The following is a 21031-nucleotide window of genomic DNA, read 5'->3' as shown; positions in this document are numbered from 1 at the left end:
TATGCGGGAGCTCTGCGCAAAATGGGTGCCGCGCGAGCTCACATTTGACCAAAAACAACAACGTCTTGATGATTCTGAGCGGTGTTTGCAGCTGTTAACTCGTAATAAATACACCCGAGTTTTTCCGTCGATATGTGACAATGGATAAAACATGGCTCTATCACTACACTCCTGAGTCCAATCGACAGTCGGCTGAGTGGACAGCGACCGGTGAACCGTCTCCGAAGCGTGGAAAGACTCAAAAGTCCGCTGGCAAAGTAATGGCCTCTTTTTTTTGGGATGCGCATGGAATAATTTTTATCGATTATCTTGAGAAGGGAAAAACCATCAACAGTGACTATTAACAGGTTGGCTGATAAGTCCCCGATCTAACAAGGAAAAACACATTTTTTTTTTTTCAAAATTCGTTTTATTGTTCCACATAGTTCCCTTCAAAAGCGATACAACGATTATAACGACCTTTCAATTTTTTGATACCATTTTGGTAGTACTCCTTCGGTTTTGCCTCAAAATAGGCCTCAGTTTCGGCGATCACCTCTTCATTGCAGCAAAAATTTTTTCCCTGCGAGCATCCTTATGAGGTCTGAGAACAAGAAAAAGTCGCTGGGGGCCAGATCTGGAGAATACGGTGGGTGGGGAAGCAATTCGAAGCCCAATTCATGAATTTTTGCCATCGTTCTCAATGACTTGTGGCACGGTGCGTTGTCTTGGTGGAACAACACTTTTTTCTTCTTCGTATGGGGCCGTTTTGCCGCGATTTCGACCTTCAAACGCTTTAATAACGCCATATAATAGTCACTGTTGATGGTTTTTCCCTTCTCAAGATAATCGATAAAAATTATTCCATGCGCATCCCAAAAAAACAGAGGCCATTACTTTGCCAGCGGACTTTTGAGTCTTTCCACGCTTCGGAGACGGTTCACCGGTCGCTGTCCACTCAGTCGACTGTCGATTGGACTCAGGAGTGTAGTGATGGAGCCATGTTTCATCCATTGTCACATATCGACGGAAAAACTCGGGTGTATTACGAGTTAACAGCTGCAAATACCGCTCAGAATCATAAACACGTTGTTGTTTTTGGTCAAATGGGAGCTCGCGCGGCACCCATTTTGCACAGAGCTTCCGCATATCCAAATATTGATGAATGATATGACCAACACGTTCCTTTGATATCTTTAAGGCCTCTGCTATCTCCATCAACTTCATTTTACCGTCATTCAAAATCATTTTGTGGATTTTTTTGATGTTTTCCTCGGTAACCACCTCTTTCGGGCGTCCTCTGCATTCTCCGCCCTCCATGCTCATTTCACCACGCTTGAATTTTGCATACCAATCAATTATTGTTGATTTCCCTGGGACAGAGTCCGGAAACTCATTATCAAGTCAAGTTTTTGCTTCCACCGTATTTTTTCCCTTCAGAAAACAGTATTTGATCAAAACACGAAATTCCTTTTTTTCCCATTTTTTTTTTTCACAATAACAAAAGTTGCTTCACAAAAGACGCTCTATCTCACAAACTAATTGACTTACAGACGTCAAATTTTGACACGAATCATTTGAAGGTTGGTACTATATAAAAATAATATGCATTTAATACTAGCGACGCCATCTATGTGTCAGACCGGGAACTTATCAGCCAACTTGTTATATGGCGTTATTGGAGCGTTTGAAGGTCGAAATCGCGGCAAAACGGCCCCATATCAAGAAGAAAAGTGTTGTTCCACCAAGACAACGCATCGTGCCACAAGTCATTGAGAACCAGCGTTGCCAATTTAGCTTTTTTACCGCTAGATTTGGCTTTTTTTGAAGACGTTTAGCGGGAAAAAATGCATTTAGCTTTTAGCTTTTTTTCTGGCTTTTTTCATGACCCTTTTAGCTATTTTTGGCTTTTTTTATTTTCGACATGTTTCTATTGAAATATGGATAAATCGGCGTTTTTATCTAAGCCTTGCTGCAAGTACAAGGGTTTCCACATATTTCAAAGCTCAGTTGAAACATTAATAATGAGTCCAGCCATTATGCGGGCATTTTTGTAGCAAATACACCTTGTTGTAAAGATTTTCATTATATACATAAAGGTTATCGTAAACTTTAAATCTACTATTACCATACAAATTTGTTAGATAAACTTTCAGTAAATTATTGGGAATATTATCATTTGACTCGTTTATCCTTTTTATGTTATTATAATATTCTAAAGTTATTACGATATTACTAAATTAAAATAGTAGATGTGAATAGCTTTGTGCACTGAAAAAATATTGTCGTCTCCTTAAAATACGAACGCGAATTTTGGTTACAATAGCATTTGTGAATTTCTTTTATATAAACTGTTTTCCTTGTCCAAAAGACGATAAAGTCGTTTTGTCCTTATAATTAAGTGATTCAACTTAAAAATGGGTATGTTTTCATGAAAGAAGGAAGAATAAATGAAATAGTTTTTAAATGTGAGGGGTTTTTGCATCTTAACCACCAACCAAAATAGCGTTCAAAAATAGAAGATGTTTTTCAACACTTTATTTTAAAAACGTATATATACAATAATTTCTACTTGAAGTCGAGTCTGAATTTGGAAATTTAAGTTGGCGTTAGCACGTTTTTAAAGCACTTTGATAGCTCATGAAGAAAAGGAAAATGTTTTTACTGGGAAATGTAAACTATAGGTATTTTCTACAATTTAAATAAAAGTAATGTATTTCGAATTTTTCACAATTTCAAATCCAAACAAAAATTTTATTTAAAAAAATGACAAATCATTTTTTTACCAAATCCAAAGCATGCTTAGATCATTTAATATTTTAAAATAACAAGTAAATAAAATAGAGGTGTTGGGAAGGTAGCTCCCACAAAACGAAGGACTTCCAGGAAAAAATTTGTGATAGTAATCAAAATGTATCGAATACGCAAACAGAGCTAATATGCTTTAGATATTGTTACAGTCTCACAGAAGTGGAATTAAAATGAAAATAGTATGCATTGTAAGTGAAATAAAGCCTTTAAGTTTGTTAAATTTCAATCAAAAATGTGACTTTTGATACAAAAAAAGTTAGCTTTTTTTCTAGCTATTTTTTAGCATTTTTTAGCTATTTTTTTGGGCAAATCTAGCGGTTTTTGGTGAAACAATTCTGGCAACGCTGTTGAGAACTATGGCAAAAATTCATGAATTGGGATTCGAATTGCTTCCCCACCCACCGTATTCACCAGATCTGGCCTCCAGCGACTTTTTCTTGTTCTCAGACTTCAAAAGGATTCTCGCAGGGAAAAAATTTGGCTGCAATGAAGAGGTGATCGCCGAAACTGAGGCCTATTTTGAGGAAAAACCGAAGGAGTACGACCAAAATGGTATCAAAAAATTGGAAGGTGAGTTATAATCGTTGTATCGCTCTCGAAGGGAACTGTGTTGAATAATAAAAACCAATTTTGACAAAAAAATGTGTTTTTCCTTGTTAGACCGGGGACTTATCAGCCAACCTGTTAGGTAGAATCAGGTTGAACTGATTTGCTTGGGAGAAAATTTGTCATCAAACCCCCTAAAATTCTATGTATTATAAAGAAACCCGCTACGACGAAAAGTTTTCAAAGTAAACTATTATATTTGATTCATGGTGGTGGGTATTTAAGATTCTGCCCGGCCGAACTTACTGCTGTATATACTTGTTTTGCGTACGTTAGTTAAATGAACTAAAAACGGAAAACAATTTTACACAAATGCATCACAAAGATTTACTAATTTCGTACTTCTCACAAAATAGTTCAATAGTTTTTTTATAACGTACACGTACCGCGCTTGTAATACAGTTTAGTTAAAATTTTCTAAAAATCATCTAAATTTTCTAAAATTAAACAAAACTTTTCTACCTGGTGGGTTCACTGTTTTTTCAGTGCATTCGATTTCATTTCAACCCATAACTATAGGGCTATTTTAATTCTACATCCAATACGAAACGGTCTAATATATATTCAATTATAAATATGCTTATTCACAACGAATTTCATGTATTGAAATATGCTTCCCCTACCTGGTACAAAGAAAGAAAGCACATGTCTAAATGGGTATCGCTAAACAAAAATATCTGTTGATATGCTCACACTTTGCTACGTCTTACGTATTTAATCAACCCCTCCTCTAGCATACTTGAGAATTGTATTTTTAGAATAGAATTTTTGCTGTTGTTGTTTTTCCACATTCGTTAATCTTACTACTACTACTACTACTACTACTGTTGACCAAACAGAAATAAACAAATATGGGAGGGTATTGAAGAATGCTTGTTAGCACTTAATAGGCAGACAGACTGCTAGTTAGGCACAATATTGTTTACCATCAATAAGGCAATATCACATGTAGTACCCCGCAAATGAAATGTGTAACGACGCCACTGAGTGTTGCTTAGGTCACGAACACTTTGTTAGTTTGACGATCATCATATGCCCGGCTAGCTCAGTCGGTAGAGCATGAGACTCTTAATCTCAGGGTCGTGGGTTCGAGCCCCACGTTGGGCGCAAACAATTTTTTTATTTATTTATTTAAAAAATTTTTATAAGTATTAAATACAATTCAACTTTTAATTTTTTTATTAGTTATTTTCATATTTGATTAATTTAACTTTTAATGGAAATATTATTAGCATATATGAATTAAAATTACTCTAAATTAAATTAAAAGAAAAAGTTTTCAAAAAGGGTAAAATACATTCCTACATTGAACAAAAAGCATGCCCGGTTCCAAAGATTTTGTCTTTATTTTAACAATTTTGGTATTGATTCTGAGCCGAGGAATACAAGTAAGGATACTTGCAAAGGAAGCAAATTTTAATTTTTCGTTTTTTTCAGATTTTTTTCATCATATGCTATCAAATTCCTTTAAGAACGTATTAACGACAACTTTATTTTCCAATTTAAGGCTGCTATGTTTCAAGTAAAAAACGTCTTTAAAATAAAGTGTCGAAAGACATGTCCTACACACAAAGAAAATTTCATTACAAGTCTGCCAACGAAAAATGTTCATTGATATAACGAAACATTTTCATTAATACAATGAAAATATTCGTTAATAGTACGAAACGTTACGTTGATTGGCAGAAAATTCGTTATATTAACGAAAAAGTTCGTTGTATTAACGAATTTTTTTCAATGGCTAACTTTTAACGACACATTTCGTTAATATAACGAAACTTTTTCTATTAGTGTATGTTTGAACGATTTTTTGCTTTGTAGTCAAGATGCAAAAAGGCAACAAATTTAAAGACAATTTCATTAATTTTAAAGAATTTTTCTGAATTATTAAAGTCAAGAAGACCTTACCCCTAAAAATTTTTCTTTCATGTTATGATACCCATTTTTAAGACAAATCATTTAATTATTAGGACAATACGACTTCATTGAAAAATTTATCGACTTTTAGACAAGGAAAAAAACTTTATATTAGAGAAATGTGTCATCTATGCTAAGCAAAATTTGCATTCGTATTTTAAGGAGATGAAATCTTTGGCCTCACGACAATATTTTTTTTTTTCAGTGTAACTGTTATTTCTATGAAATTGATAAATAATGTTGAAAAATCGAAATTTCGACTTTTTTATACTTTTAAAAAACTAAAAACTCAAAAAATCATTTTTTTTCCAATATTTTTTAAAGCCCATAGAGTCGACTTATGGGCTTTAAAAAAAATTCAAATTCAAATTTAAAAAAAAATCGAAAACTGGAAAATGTTATTTTTCCCAATTAAAAAAAAAGACACAAAGGTTAAGGAGTCTACTTTTCCAATTTTTTTTAAAGCCCATAAGTCGACTTTTTCGAATTTAAAAAAAATCGAAAACTCGAAAATGTTATTTTTCCCAATTAAAAAAAAGACACAAAGGTTAAAAAGTCTACTTTTCCAATTTTTTCAACTTTTTTAAGAAATGGAAATCGACGTTTTTTTTTAATTGGAAAAGTCGATTTTTCCACTTTTTAAAAATTTTGAATAGTCGGACTCGTCCCAGTTTCGAAAAAGTCGAATTTTCCAAATTAAAAAAAAAAAATCGAAAACTTGAAGAAAAAATTTGTTCCTCAATTAAAAATAGACAAAGGTCAAAAAGTCGATTTTTCCACTTTTTTCGACTAAAAATTTCAAATCGACTTTTCGATTTTTTTAAAATTAGAAAAAGTCGACTTTTACACTTCTTAAAAATTTTGAATAGTCGACTCGTCCCAGTTTCGAAAAAGTCGAATTTTCCAAATTTTAAAAAAGTCGAAAATTCGAAAATGTTTTTTCCCCAATTAAAAAAAGACAATGATCAAAAAGTCGATTTTTCCACTTTTTTCGACTAAAAATTTCAAATCGACTTTTCGAACTTTTTAAAATTAGAAAAAGTCTACTTTTACCCTTTTTAAACATTTTGAATAGTCCACTCGTCCCAGTTTCGAAAAAGTCGAGTTTTCCACATTTAAAAAAAAGTCGAAAATTCGAAAAGGTTATTTTTCCCAATAAAAAAAAAGACAATGGTCAAAAAGTCGACTTTTTCTAATATTGCAAGTCGACTTTTCGGTCTTTTACTTTTCACTCCAAATTTCTAAAATTTGGAATAGTCGACTCTTCCCAGTTTTGACAAACTCGACTTTTCAAAATTTTCAAAAAAAAGTCGAAAGGTCGCATGATGACTCTTCCACATTTTTAAAAAGTCGTAAAGTTTTGACAAACTCGACTTTTCAAAATTTTCAAAAAAAAAAGTCGAAAGGTCGAATGATGACTCTTCCACATTTTAAAAAGTCGTAAAGTCCACTCTTCTAAAATTTGAAAAATTCGAAAACTCGAAATGTCGACATTTAAAAAAAAAAATGGAAAAGTTGACTTTTCGACTTTTTAAAATTGTGGAAAATTCGACTTTTCCCAGTTTTCAAAAAGTCAACCCAAAGAGTCGAAAAGTCGAATTTTCCAAATTTTCAAAAAGTGGAAAGGTCGAATGATGACTTTTCTACATTTTGACAAAGTTGTAATGTCGACTTTCCAAAATTTTGAAAAAGTCAAAAACTCGAAATGTCAGTCTTTGTACATTTTAAAAACGTCAACCTTTTTGAAACTTGGAAAAATCGTATTTTCCACCTTTTTTAAAATTTTAAAAAGTTGTTTTTTTCCCAGTTGTGAAAAAGTCGACTTTTCCAAAAGAGTCGAAAAGTCACCTTTCAACATTTTAAAAAAGTCTAAAGGTCGTATGACAACTTCTCCACATTTTGACAAAGTCATAAGGTCGACTTTCTTAAAAAAAATCGAAAAGTCAGATTTCCACATTTTAAAAACGTAAAAAAGTCGATATTTCCAAATTACGAAAAAGTCAAAGGGACGATAATTCCACTTTTTCATTGAAATTACAATCCCTATTTGAACACAAACAACTATTTATTTATTTGAACATTTTCATTATTTTTTTACAAATTTTTTGAAAAACTATTTAATTAAAAGAAATTTAAATTATTATTTTTTTATTACTTATTTTCATATTTGAAAATTGAATTTTTCATTGAAAATTTTTTCTTAAGATTAAAATAATTCTAAATTAAATTATTAAAATGGTAAAAAAAAATTCTAAAATTTTTATTCTATGAGATTGATAATTAATATTTATTAAAAAATTAAAATGATTAATTATAATCTTATTGTTATACATATTGGATTGTTATTGTTGTTGTAATATTGTGTTGATTTAATGACGCATCACTGCATTTAACACAGGCAACTTAGATTATTTATAATTAAGTTTATTATTACAGACAGTTGAATTATCAATTCCTTAAATTTAACGCTTCTATATAAAAAAAATTGGTTTAATAGTCTTCGAATTTTAAATGGATTATGGACTCCTCTTGACATGTGGCCCATTAGCTCAGTTGGTTAGAGCGTCGTGCTAATAACGCGAAGGTCGCGGGTTCGATCCCCTCATGGGCCATCCATAAAATTTTTAGTGGACTGTTCCAAAATAGTTTATAATTACTATTACAGAATTTCAAAATGTTAGAAAATAAAAAAATATATATTTATTTGGATATAAATTATTGATGTAGCTGAGACTAAATATTCTGCGGGGCAAAATTTTCTATCTACACCCCCTATAAAAAATACTAATGTGGCCCATGAGGGGATCGAACCCGCGACCTTCGCGTTATTAGCACGACGCTCTAACCAACTGAGCTAATGGGCCCATATTTAATACACCCAAAAACAATATTGCTTGGTAGTGGGTCCACTCCAGGTGCCCATAAAAGTGCCGGAAGAAAATTTTGGGCAACCGTGAGACCATTTCAGAATAGTACTTTACTTTATGCGCAACCCGACTTTCCGGGAGAATGTGTCGCAAAACGTCAATAAAAATGGGACCCTTTCCATATGACACATGTATTCATAAAATAGTTAGATGGCCCATGAGGGGATCGAACCCGCGACCTTCGCGTTATTAGCACGACGCTCTAACCAACTGAGCTAATGGGCCATGGCTCCCAATATTTTAGTTTCCTTTTTAGAAACAATATTAAATTAAGACAAGTACAGTCGAAGCTCTGTTTAACGAATATCCCATTTAACGAAAATCCAATTTAACGAACGTCAAAATTCTTAACATTGAGTATTCTAAATAACGAACAATTGAACAAAATTTACGTTCGATTTAACGAAAAGGCTTTTAATCTTAAGAAAATAAACAACAAAAAATCAGCAATATTTGGCGATTGTGAGAATGGCTTAAGTCCTTAGGAAATGTCCGCAAAGTACGGCATTCCCAAGATATTTAGATTCCATTAAAATGTTTGAAAACACATATTCAATGGCCGGGTAACTGGTAAAGTTAGGTTAGATAGAGTGGCGCAGCTTCGCTACGGGAAATGGATCTACAACAGAACCGGTACTGGACTTCTCCCTGGTGTGAATAGACCAGTCCCAGTTCTGGCCGAAACGTATGGAAGGGACCGGTCACTTCAACACGGGTTTGTCATTGACGGGGATAAATTTACACTGCAGGCCACGGATTGGACTCATTCCAAACTACATGACCTGGGAGAACTTAGTAGGACTAGACAGGTCTTCATGAAACAGTCTGGGACAAACCCTTAGGTACCGGTATTATTTTGATCATCCAAATTGCATCAGAAAGAAAAACTTTTAGACTATGTTGGCCCATAGTTAAATGTCTAGATCAAATAAAATTTTAAAATAAAAAGAGTATAGAAATCAATAAATTATATGAAAATTTAAAAACTACGACAGACTCGAGCACTGGTACTACTCCTGTAATAGGTCCGTTAGTGGCAATATTTCGTGGGATTGCCAGTTGGACAGGTGGTGAATTTGTCTCTTAATAATGAGTGCTACCCGATTCTATATTTAGCTCAATAACAAGGAACCTCCGTCTTATAGCTAAGATAAACTATGAAATACACAAGAATATCAACATCATTAGTGAGAGGGATAAACTACCGCTGAAAAACTTTTTTGGTGCCCGGTCGAAACGGCAATCTAGCGTTGAGAGTACATCTATGCCGGCAGGAGCAGCGGAGTTGTGGTGTATGTAAGACGTTTTAGGAAGATGTTACTATGAACACTACCTATGCCTGGCCATTCTTGAAACCGGGCACTGGAAACAAATTAGGCAATTCGTCTAAGAAGTTAGAGTACAAAATTATGACATGGGTGTATATAGGCCCCCATACGACAGCGAATCTTGGATCCTCTCTTCAATCTAACCTAACATAGATATATCACGTTCATCAGGATTATTTTAAGTATTATTTTTTAAGTGTCTCTGTGCTTTAATTTTTTCAAATGATTATGAATTTTTACTCATCTGGTAAAAAACTACGATTTTCAATAAAAGTTAACATTTAATATTCCCGTTCGATTTAACGAATTTTTCTAAATAACGAAAGGGCCTGACAATATATCGTTCGTTAAACCGAGCTTCGACTGTATATACAGACGTAAGTTCGGCCAGGCCGAATCTTATGTACCCCCCACCATAGATTGCGAAGAAACTTCTACGAAAGACTGTCATCCACAATCGAATTACTTGGGTCGTGGTAACACCAATGGCCAATGGCAAGGTATCTTGAGACTTCTTAACATTGTCTTCTAACTTGTAAGTTAGCCCACATGGGGTTAGTCCAGTTCAGTTTTTGACCGGTATAATTAGACGAGTCTATAATATAATTATGAACCGATATGGATCATTATTGGCGTAATTAGTACCAAATTTTAGTCCGATCAGATGAAATTTACTTACCCTGAGCCTCCTGGGTAGAAGTAAAATCTGGGGATCGGTTTATATGGGGGACTCTATATAATTATGGACCGATATGGGTCAATTTTTGCATGGTGGTTAGAATCTAGAGGTGTGCACGTGAGTAATAGTTTACTCATGCTCACGCACACTCATGACTGAAAAATCATACTCACGCACGATATTTTTTGGTAGAACTCACGCACACTCACGAAAAGAAAATTTGTACTCACGCACACAAACACACGAAAACGTCGTGAACCACGCAAAATACCGTGACTCACGAAAAATATCGAGACTCACGAATAATTTTATGATTAATTTACCTTAACGAAGTGTCTGAAAACATGAGCAATATTAAAATCGAGAGTGTTATTAAACTCTTAACATTCTCTTAAGCGTTTTATGTTGGTGATTCGTGCGTGAGTCGTGAGTCACGCTCACGACAACAGTGTGAGTGTGCGTGATTAAGAAACAAAAATGTCGTGCGTGAGCGTGAGTCACGAAAATAATATCTTCGTTAGTGTGCGTGAGTAACGAATTACACTCACGAAAATATTATGTTCGTGACTCACGCTCACGCACGACATTTTGGTTTGTTAATCACGCTCACGCACACTCACGCTGTTGTCATGAGCGTGACTCACGATTCACGCACGAATCACAAAAATTTTCGTGAGTCACGACAATTTCGTGTCACGTGCACACCTCTATTTGAAGCCATATATTTACAGCACATACCAAATTTCAACCGGATTGAATGAAATTTGTACCTCCAGGTACGAGGTATTATGGACCGATATAGAGGACATATACTAACACCACGTACCAAATTTCAACGGTATGGGATGAAATTTGAGCCTCCAAGAAGTTCCGCAAGCCAAATCTGGGGATCGCTTTACATTGGGGCTATATATAATTATGGTCCAATTTTGAGATGAGTATTGAAGGCAATATACCAAGACTTCGAACCAAATTTCAACCGGATCGGATGAAATTTAATGCTCTAAGAGGCTCCGCAAGCCAAATCTGGGGGTCGGTTTAAATGGTGGCTATACGTAAAAGTGCTCCGATATGGCCCATTTGCAATACCATCCGACCTACATTAATAACAACTACTTGTGACAAGTTTCCAGTCGATAGCTTGTTTCGTTCGGAAGTTAGCGCGATTTTAACAGACGGACGAATGGACGGACTCCGCTAGAACGGCTCTGAATTTCACCACAACCCAGAATATATACACTTTATCGGGTCTTAAACCAATATAGCGAAGTGTTACAAACGGAATGACAAAGCTAATATACACCCTATCCTATGGTGGAGGTTATAAAAAATACTTGCGCCCAACGTGGGGCTCGAACCCACGACCCTGAGATTAAGAGTCTCATGCTCTACCGACTGAGCTAGCCGGGCATCTGGCGAAGTAGAACAACAAATTCGTTGAAATCTTTTGAGTAGATACACTGAAAAAATATATTAATAGAAAAGATAAAATTGTTTAGAAAAAAATATAAAGAGCAGATTGCTCCGTATAAAGATATTTCATTTAGGAGAATGGCTAACATCTTTGTTTTCATTTTTTTCCAAATGTAAGATGTTTGTCTTTGCAGTTTGCTGTGTTTTATTAAAACCGTATTAAAGCACTTGATTTAAAGTCGGATAGCTTCCATAAAATATCTTTATTATTCGAAAAAAAAACTAAGCTTGTTTGTTTGGCGTGGAGCCGAACTTGACTTGTGATTGAGCTTATTATAGGGTCGAGCTACATTCGTTGATAAGAGAGAAGTTCACATCTTATATCCAACATCCAACACATATTTGAAATTTTCGCGATTGTGTTACTTACATATTCGTTCCTTGAAGCAAACTCATACACGTGCTTAAAACTAAATAATTACACGATTGGTCATTGAAAAAATCTAGCGCCCAACGTGGGGCTCGAACCCACGACCCTGAGATTAAGAGTCTCATGCTCTACCGACTGAGCTAGCCGGGCAATATATTTTGGCTAAATTTGTCCCAAAACGAAATTGTTGTAAATCTTTTAAAAGGTCTAACAAAGAAAAACACATTTTTTTGTCAAAATTCGTTTTTATTATTCAACATAGTTCCCTTCAAGAGCGATACAACGATTATAACGACCTTCCAATTTTTGATACCATTTTGGTAGTACTCCTTCGGTTTTTGCCTCAAAAGAGGCCTCAGTTTCGGCGATCACCTCTTCATTGCAGCCAAATTTTTTCCCTGCGAGCATCCTTTTGAGGTCTGAGAACAAGAAAACGTCGCTGGGGGCCAGATCTGGAGAATACGGTGGGTGGGGAAGCAATTCGAAGCCCAATTCATGAATTTTTGCCATCGTTCTCAATGACTTGTGGCACGGTGCGTTGTCTTGGTGGAACAACACGTTTTTCTTCTTCATATGGGACCGTTTTGCCGCGATTTCGACCTTCAAACGCTCCAATAACGCCATATAATAGTCACTGTTGATGGTTTTTCCCTTCTCAAGATAATCGATAAAAATTATTCCATGCGCATCCCAAAAACAGAGGCCATTACTTTGCCAACGGACTTTTGAGTCTTTCCACGCTTCGGAGACGATTCACCGGTCGCTGTCCACTCAGCCGACTATCGATTGGACTCAGGAGTGTAGTGATGGAGCCATGTTTCATCCATTGTCACATATCGACGGAAAAACTCGGGTGTATTACGAGTTAACAACTGCAAACACCGCTCAGAATCATCAACACGTTGTTGTTTTTGGTCAAATGTGAGCTCGCGCGGCACCCATTTTGCATAGAGCTTCCGCATATCGAAATATTGATGAATGATATGACCAACACGTTCCTTTGATATCTTTAAGGCCTCTATTATCTCGATCAACTTCATTTTACGGTCATACAAAATCATTTTGTGGATTTTTTTGATGTTTTCGTCGGTAACCACCTCTTTCGGGCGTCCACTGCGTTCACCGTCCTCCGTGCTCATTTCACCACGCTTGAATTTTGCATACCAATCAATTATTGTCGATTTCCCTGGGGCAGAGTCCGGAAGCCAAGTTTTTGCTTCCACCGTATTTTTTTCCTTCAGACTTACAGACGTCAAAATTTGACACGAATCATTTGAAGGTTGGTACTATATAAAAATAATATGTACTTAATACTAGCGACGCCATCTATGTGTCAGACCGAGGACTTATCAGCCAACCTGTTATTTGAAATTTTCGCAATTGTGTTACTTATATATTCGTTCCTTGAAGCAAACTCATACACGTGCTTAAAACTAAATAATTACACGATTGGTCATTGAAAAAATCTAGCGCCCAACGTGGGGCTCGAACCCACGACCCTGAGATTAAGAGTCTCATGCTCTACCGACTGAGCTAGCCGGGCAATATATTTTGGTTAAATTTGTCCCAAAACGAAATTGTTGTACATCTTGTAAGTGAACATCCCCTACGGGAAATTGGTGCAAATTGCCACTGACGAACCTATCACAGAACTGGTACCGGTGCTCCAATGTTTTAATAGTCGTAATTTATTGATTTCCGTACTCGTTTGATATTAAAATCTTTTTGGATCTATACATTTACTGAAATAATATTATCAAAATAACCTATTGTTCGACATACTTCAAAAGTTTTTTTATTTTGGGTGCGATTCGGATGCCCAAAATGAAACAGATTTCTAAGAGTTTGTCCGCAACTGGTTCCTGAGGACCTGTCTATGAGGTACTCCTGCTAAATTGTCCCAGGGCGTGTCTTTTGGAATGAGTCTAAGACGTGTCCTAAAGTGCAAATTTACTCGATTTGCAGGTCTTCAAATCCTATGAAATCCAGATGCAGTATTTCATACCATACATTCAGATTAAACTCTTTAGTTCAGAAGAGTCAATATGCAAATATTATCCGTTTTGGGGATCACAACCGTCATATCTTCAGCACCTATTAGGACCCCACATTTTAAAGATCGTAATACATTTCCGAATATTTCCCACTATTATTTCACTTGTTTATAAAAACTTTAGTTGGCCCATGAGGGGATCGAACCCGCGACCTTCGCGTTATTAGCACGACGCTCTAACCAACTGAGCTAATGGGCCGTTCTTAATGTCAGATTTTTAGAACATTTTAAAATAATTACAACAAAAGAAATATGTTAAAAAAAATTGTAGCGCCCAACGTGGGGCTCGAACCCACGACCCTGAGATTAAGAGTCTCATGCTCTACCGACTGAGCTAGCCGGGCTATAAATTTGTAAGTGAATGGAGTCAACCAAAAAAACAAACTGAGTTAAAAAACAAATTTGTAGTAAAATTTCTTTATTTTAACCGATAATGTTATTACAATTTATATAAGGTTGGTACTATAAAAACCATTGTTTTTAAGAAAATATTAGTTTAACGGTCATTTTCAATTAGTTTTATTAGGGCCTAGCAGTCAGTTAGCATAAAAAAATCCGTTTTAAATTAACCCTCTAATGCCCCATTTTTGTTTTTTTTTGCCAACTGATTAAATTTTCAATGTTAACGACACGAAAGCAAGAAAACTAAACAAGAAAAATGTATACGATAAAATGCAGTATATGCTGCAAAGTCTCTTGAACAGTTTCAACTAAGTTTTTTTTTTATTTTACCCATTTTTGTTGTCTTAAGGTGTGTTTTACTAAAAGCTTCCTTATTAAATGAAGACCGCCTAAAGGCGGGCTTGGGCATTAGAGGGTTAAGTGCAAAAAAAATTCAGCACCCGATTTCTTAACTGGCGTATGAATATATGGGCAGGATGAATAAAAAGGCCATAGTATGGTTTAAAAGTTCGTTAGCTAACGTAGCACTAACAGAGCTTTATGAGAAAATTGGGATAAGTGCATTAATCTTAAAATTTTAAATACTTGGAGTCTTAAAAAATAGTTTTCATTTTAGAATACTGAAATTCGTCACGTAATGTAACATCCAAGACGATAAAGATCTGTTGCAGGTCATGAAACCATGGGTCCATTTCATTTTATCCTCATGTATGTTAGAATGAACTGCATTTGAATTGAAAATATATGTTATACATATCAGCGGAATGTTGAATATACACCCTATACTTCATTGGCCATCCCATATATTGATTTCAATCCTCTTAACGTAAGGATAGAAAAGACGAAATAATTATTTTCCTCCATGTTAAGTAGACTACAAGTTTCGATACTCTTGATAAATAATCAGGTCAAATTTCCATTTAACTTTGCCATTTTATTACTATATGTTTATAAAAACTTTAATTGGCCCATGAGGGGATCGAACCCGCGACCTTCGCGTTATTAGCACGACGCTCTAACCAACTGAGCTAATGGGCCATATTTAATAATTGTTGTTGAATAGATTTCAAAAACAAATTATTAGAAAACAGAAATTTGTAAAACAATCTAGCGCCCAACGTATGCCTTGAACGACGACCCTGATATTATGAGTGTCACAAATAACTACAAAACAGCAATTGGTAAAATAATCTAGCGCCCAACGTGGGGCTCGAACCCATATTAAATTTCAAAAAGAAATAATTACAAAATAGAAATGGGACAAAAATATATTCTAGCGCCCAACGTGGGGCTCGAACCCACGACCCTGAGATTAAGAGTCTCATGCTCTACCGACTGAGCTAGCCGGGCAACGAATCAGTGGACGGTCGAAGTAATTATAAATAGTAACAGAATATGCAACGAAGAAAATACTTTTTAATTAAAAGAAAAAACATTTCTTTATATTGAGTACAAATGGTAGTCTATAGTTTAGAACACAAAATCATTATATTTCAGATACTATTATTTTGTATTTTATAATACATATAATTAGCAAACCATATATTTTTTGTCTTCCTTGTCTCAAGATCCCAATTTGATCCGATTATACTACAGAATATGAAACTATAAACTAACTGATCTTTATTTATAATTTTCTCTCGTCCGGTTTGAGCCTAATTTTCTCTTATTTCATTATTTATAAAAACTTTAACTGGCCCATGAGGGGATCGAACCCGCGACCTTCGCGTTATTAGCACGACGCTCTAACCAACTGAGCTAATGGGCCATATCTAATATTTGTTTGTGAATAGTTTACAAAAACATTTAATTAAAAAACAGAAATTGGTAAAACCAAAATTCTAGCGCCCAACGTGGGGCTCGAACCCACGACCCTGAGATTAAGAGTCTCATGCTCTACCGACTGAGCTAGCCGGGCATGTGGCAATCTTAGCAACATAGATATTACTGAAAATGGAATGTACTCTCACTGAATTATAAAATAGAACAATTTAATCCTAAGGAACTTTCGAATTCTATGAAGGCATGTCTTTCTATTTATTATATTATGTCCCCTCCTATTTGCGAATTTAATCGGTGAAGATTTTAGGGATAATTTTCCCTCTGAACACACCTAATATTTCTTCATACTTTTTATTATAATCGATTGGTAGACACCTGAACTCCGATTTATTTATGGATTAATAAAAACATTCGTATGGCCCATGAGGGGATCGAACCCGCGACCTTCACGTTATTTGCACGACGCTCTAACCTAATTGGCCATATTTTATAATAGCATTTGAATGGTTTTCAAAAACCAAAAATAACTACGAAACGGAAAAAATCTAGCGCCCAACGTGGGGCTCGACAAACTTTTTTCTTGCTTGTCTCATGACCCTAATTTTTTCCGATCATACAACAATCCAAAATATTGTAGAATATGAAACTGGGGTGTATACAAACAGCGAAATTACTAACTTACCAGTATCGTGGATCATAATGGACTGAATATTTAGTCTAAGTGAGGCTGAAACTTAATCGGGCTGCCACGTTAACCTATCGTGGATAAGAAATACCTTCTAATCGCCCAATATTCTCTCGCCTGGTTTATGTTTGGTTCTATTACATTTTTATATTTTGTTCTATTACATTATTTATAAAAACTTTCATTGGCCCATGAGGGGATCGAACCCGCGACCTTCGCGTTATTAGCACGACGCTCTAACCAACTGAGCTAATGGGCCATATTTAATATTTGTTTGTGAATAGTTTACAAAAACAACTAATTAAAAAAAAAACAGAAATTGGTAAAAACAAAATTCTAGCGCCCAACGTGGGGCTCGAACCCACGACCCTGAGATTAAGAGTCTCATGCTCTACCGACTGAGCTAGCCGGGCATGTGGCAATCTTAGTAATGTAGATACGACTGAAAATGGAATGTACTCTCACTGAATTATAAAACAGAAAAATTTAATCCTAAGGAACTTTCGAATTCTATGAAGGCATGTCTTTCTATTTATTATGGTATGCCTCCCCCATTTACGAATTTAATCGTTGAAGATTTTAGAGGTAATTTTATCTCTGAATACACCTAATATTTCCTCATTTTTATGTTATTATAATCGATTGATAGACACTTGACCTCCGATTTATTTATGGTTTAATAAAAACATCCGTATGGCCCATGAGGGGATCGAACCCGCGACCTTCGCGTTATTAGCACGACGCTCTAACCAACTGAGCTAATGGGCCTACATACAAATATATAATTTGGTATCGTTATCAGAAAAAATCATTACAATGATGATGATAATGATCTAACAGAATAGAAATCATCAAGTAAATGCAATTGCCATATTCAAGAATATGGACACATATTTACGGCTGGAAATTCGGCCGAGACGAAACTAAATGTCCACCGTCATGAATAATAATTGGAAAAACTTTATCGTAGCCTATTCAGATTGTGGATTTATAAGAATCATTTTTATTTGGGTTGCAGAGGGGGCTATATCAAAACCTTGACTAATAAAGGGTGATTCTTTTGAGGTTAGGATTTTCATGCATTAGTATTTGACAGATCACGTGGGATTTCAGACATGGTGTCAAAGAGAAAGATGCTCAGTATGCTTTGACATTTCATCATGAATAGCCGAACGATCTGCCACAACGTCGAATTTTCAGTGAATGGGCCCTAGAAAAGTTGGCAGAAAATCCGCTTTTTTATCGACAAATTTTGTTCAGCGATGAGGCTCATTTCTGGTTGAATGGCTACGTAAATAAGCAAAATTGCCGCATTTGGAGTGAAGAGCAACCAGAAACCGTTCAAGAACTGCCCATGCATCCCGAAAAATGCACTGTTTGGTGTGGTTTGTATGCTGGTGGAATCATTGGACCGTATTTTTTCAAAGATGCTGTTGGACGCAACGTTACGGTGAATGGCGATCGCTATCGTTCGATGCTAACAAACTTTTTGTTGCCAAAAATGGAAGAACTGAACTTGGTTGACATGTGGTTTCAACAAGATGGCGCTACATGCCACACAGCTCGCGATTCTATGGCCATTTTGAGGGAAAACTTCGGAGAACAATTCATCTCAAGAAATGGACCGGTAAGTTGGCCACCAAGATCATGCGATTTGACGCCTTTAGACTATTTTTTGTGGGGCTACGTCAAGTCTAAAGTCTACAGAAATAAGCCAGCAACTATTCCAGCTTTGGAAGACAACATTTCCGAAGAAATTCGGGCTATTCCGGCCGAAATGCTCGAAAAAGTTGCCCAAAATTGGACTTTCCGAATGGACCACCTAAGACGCAGCCGCGGTCAACATTTAAATGAAATTATCTTCAAAAAGTAAATGTCATGGACCAATCTAACGTTTCAAATAAAGAACCGATGAGATTTTGCAAATTTTATGCGTTTTTTTTTTTTTTAAAGTTATCAAGCTCTTAACAAATCACCCTTTATATGGATCGACCTGCTGGCAGATAAAAAAAGGCATTACACCCACGGTTGCCACAGTTGGTAAAATTCTACCACAAATGGTACATTTTTTACTGTAGATTTTTTTGTGTTGTAGTAGATTTTGCTAAACATTCCTCTCCAACTAAGAGGTACTTCAATTTTTTATATAAAAAATATTTATAAAAAAATATTGAGAAACATTTTTAGAAACTTTTCAAAAAAAATTGACAAAATTTATAGAGAAAAAAAATTGAGAAAATTTTCCTTAGAAATAAAATTTTGAGAATTTTTTTATAGAAATAATATTTTGAGAGAATTCTCTATAGCAATAAAATTTTGATAAAATTTTCGATGGAAATAAAATTTTGAATATAATTTTTACAAAATTTCCTATATAGAATTAAAAATTTTGACAAAAATTTCTACAGAAATAACATTTTGATAAAAAGTTCTATAGAAACAAATTTGAGAAAATTTCTGTAGCAAAAAAATTGAGAAAATTTCTGTAGCAAAAAATTTGAGAAAATTTCTACAAATTAAAATTTCGACAAAATTTTTTATAGAAAAATTTTTTTAGAAAATTTTCTTTAAAATTCAAAATTTTTACAATTTTTCTATAGAACTAAAATTTTGAGAAAATTTTCTGTAGTAATAATATTTTGACAAAATTTTCTATAGCAATAAAATTTTGACAAAATTTTCTACAGAAATAAAATTTTGACAACATTTTTTATAGAAATAAAATTTTGATAAAATTTTCTACAGAAATAAAATTTTGACAACATTTTTGATAGATATAAAATTTTGAGAAAATTTTCAATAGAAATAAAATTTTGACAACATTTTCTATAGAAATAAAATTTTGGCAAAATTTTCTACAGAAATTTTGAGAAAATTTTCTATAGAAATAAAATTTTGAGAAAATTTTCTATAGAAATAAAATTTTGAGAAAATTTTCTATAGTAATAATATTTTGAGAAAATTTTCTATAGTAATAAAATTTTGACAAAATTTTCTATAGAAATAAAATTTTGACAACATTTTTTATAGAAATAAAATTTTGATAAAATTTTCTACAGAAATAAAATTTTGACAACATTTTTGATAGATATAAAATTTTAAGAAAATTTTCAATAGAAATAAAAATTTGACAAAATTTTCTATAGAAGTAAAATTTTGAGAAAATTTTCTATAGAAGTAAAATTTTGAGAAAATTTTCTAAAAAAAAAAAAAATTTTGACAACACTTTCTATAGAAAAAAAATTTTGACAACATTTGCTATAGAAATAAAATTTTGACAAAATTTTCTATAGAAATAACATTTTGACAAAATTTTCTAAGAAATAAAATTTTGAGAAAATTTTCTATAGAAATAACATTTTGAGAAAATTTTCTATAGAAATAACATTTTTAGAAAATTTTCTATAGAAATAAAATTTTGAGAAAATTGTCTATAGAAATAACATTTTGAGAAAATTTTTTATAGAAATAAATTTTTCTATAGAAATAAAATTTTGAGAAAATTTTCTATAGAAATAAAATTTTGAGAAAATTTTCTATAGAAATAAAATTTTGAGAAAATGTTCTATAGAAATAAAATTTTGAGAAAATTGTCTATAGAAATAAAATTTTGACAAGAAAAATTTGATCAAACACTTCAAAATAAAATTTTTAAAATTTTAAAATTTTGTTTTTGGTAAATCTTCAAATTTTGGTAGATTTGGGGTATAATCACGAGGAACCGTGATTATACCCCATCCTACCATCCATCCAATAAGACTAACAAAGAATATCAAGAAAAAAAATTATCTGCGCCCAACGTGGGGCTCGAACCCACGACCCTGAGATTAAGAGTCTCATGCTCTACCGACTGAGCTAGCCGGGCATATGTACACTGGATCAGAAGATTGTTTTTCCTCAAGGGATGTTTTCCATGTATCTGCCTTTCAGTTCATAACATATCGAAATTTTATTTTGCTTGCGCATAAACTGGGATATCCACTCTTGATCAGGGGGAAATTACATAGCCAACAAAAAGG

The 21031-nt window shown here is 34.1% G+C and overlaps 17 non-coding genes across 17 annotated transcripts; 2 read left to right on the top strand and 15 right to left on the bottom strand.

Annotated features, from left to right (window-relative positions):
- The first annotated feature begins 4430 nt into the window (after positions 1-4430).
- On the top strand, positions 4431-4503 carry TRNAK-CUU (transfer RNA lysine (anticodon CUU)). Its single transcript has one exon. It is a non-coding gene; the product is annotated as a tRNA-Lys (tRNA).
- A 3348-nt stretch (positions 4504-7851) lies between these two features.
- Positions 7852-7925, top strand: TRNAI-AAU (transfer RNA isoleucine (anticodon AAU)). Its single transcript has one exon. It is a non-coding gene; the product is annotated as a tRNA-Ile (tRNA).
- A 178-nt stretch (positions 7926-8103) lies between these two features.
- Positions 8104-8177, bottom strand: TRNAI-AAU (transfer RNA isoleucine (anticodon AAU)). The gene has a single exon. It is a non-coding gene; the product is annotated as a tRNA-Ile (tRNA).
- A 214-nt stretch (positions 8178-8391) lies between these two features.
- Positions 8392-8465, bottom strand: TRNAI-AAU (transfer RNA isoleucine (anticodon AAU)). Its single transcript has one exon. It is a non-coding gene; the product is annotated as a tRNA-Ile (tRNA).
- Positions 8466-11584: 3119 nt separating this feature from the next.
- Positions 11585-11657, bottom strand: TRNAK-CUU (transfer RNA lysine (anticodon CUU)). The gene has a single exon. It is a non-coding gene; the product is annotated as a tRNA-Lys (tRNA).
- Positions 11658-12167: 510 nt separating this feature from the next.
- On the bottom strand, positions 12168-12240 carry TRNAK-CUU (transfer RNA lysine (anticodon CUU)). Its single transcript has one exon. It is a non-coding gene; the product is annotated as a tRNA-Lys (tRNA).
- Positions 12241-13560: 1320 nt separating this feature from the next.
- TRNAK-CUU (transfer RNA lysine (anticodon CUU)) lies at positions 13561-13633 on the bottom strand. The gene has a single exon. It is a non-coding gene; the product is annotated as a tRNA-Lys (tRNA).
- A 635-nt stretch (positions 13634-14268) lies between these two features.
- On the bottom strand, positions 14269-14342 carry TRNAI-AAU (transfer RNA isoleucine (anticodon AAU)). The gene has a single exon. It is a non-coding gene; the product is annotated as a tRNA-Ile (tRNA).
- Positions 14343-14414: 72 nt separating this feature from the next.
- Positions 14415-14487, bottom strand: TRNAK-CUU (transfer RNA lysine (anticodon CUU)). Its single transcript has one exon. It is a non-coding gene; the product is annotated as a tRNA-Lys (tRNA).
- A 1022-nt stretch (positions 14488-15509) lies between these two features.
- On the bottom strand, positions 15510-15583 carry TRNAI-AAU (transfer RNA isoleucine (anticodon AAU)). The gene has a single exon. It is a non-coding gene; the product is annotated as a tRNA-Ile (tRNA).
- A 239-nt stretch (positions 15584-15822) lies between these two features.
- On the bottom strand, positions 15823-15895 carry TRNAK-CUU (transfer RNA lysine (anticodon CUU)). The gene has a single exon. It is a non-coding gene; the product is annotated as a tRNA-Lys (tRNA).
- A 344-nt stretch (positions 15896-16239) lies between these two features.
- On the bottom strand, positions 16240-16313 carry TRNAI-AAU (transfer RNA isoleucine (anticodon AAU)). The gene has a single exon. It is a non-coding gene; the product is annotated as a tRNA-Ile (tRNA).
- A 77-nt stretch (positions 16314-16390) lies between these two features.
- On the bottom strand, positions 16391-16463 carry TRNAK-CUU (transfer RNA lysine (anticodon CUU)). Its single transcript has one exon. It is a non-coding gene; the product is annotated as a tRNA-Lys (tRNA).
- A 734-nt stretch (positions 16464-17197) lies between these two features.
- Positions 17198-17271, bottom strand: TRNAI-AAU (transfer RNA isoleucine (anticodon AAU)). Its single transcript has one exon. It is a non-coding gene; the product is annotated as a tRNA-Ile (tRNA).
- An 81-nt stretch (positions 17272-17352) lies between these two features.
- TRNAK-CUU (transfer RNA lysine (anticodon CUU)) lies at positions 17353-17425 on the bottom strand. The gene has a single exon. It is a non-coding gene; the product is annotated as a tRNA-Lys (tRNA).
- Positions 17426-17706: 281 nt separating this feature from the next.
- On the bottom strand, positions 17707-17780 carry TRNAI-AAU (transfer RNA isoleucine (anticodon AAU)). Its single transcript has one exon. It is a non-coding gene; the product is annotated as a tRNA-Ile (tRNA).
- Positions 17781-20804: 3024 nt separating this feature from the next.
- TRNAK-CUU (transfer RNA lysine (anticodon CUU)) lies at positions 20805-20877 on the bottom strand. The gene has a single exon. It is a non-coding gene; the product is annotated as a tRNA-Lys (tRNA).
- Positions 20878-21031: the final 154 nt, after the last annotated feature.

Source organism: Haematobia irritans, chromosome 3 (genome assembly GCF_050003625.1).
Source record: "Haematobia irritans isolate KBUSLIRL chromosome 3, ASM5000362v1, whole genome shotgun sequence".
Taxonomy (NCBI): domain Eukaryota; kingdom Metazoa; phylum Arthropoda; class Insecta; order Diptera; family Muscidae; genus Haematobia; species Haematobia irritans.
Note: the sequence above shows the minus strand (reverse complement) of the source record. Positions and strands in the feature narration are given on the sequence as shown.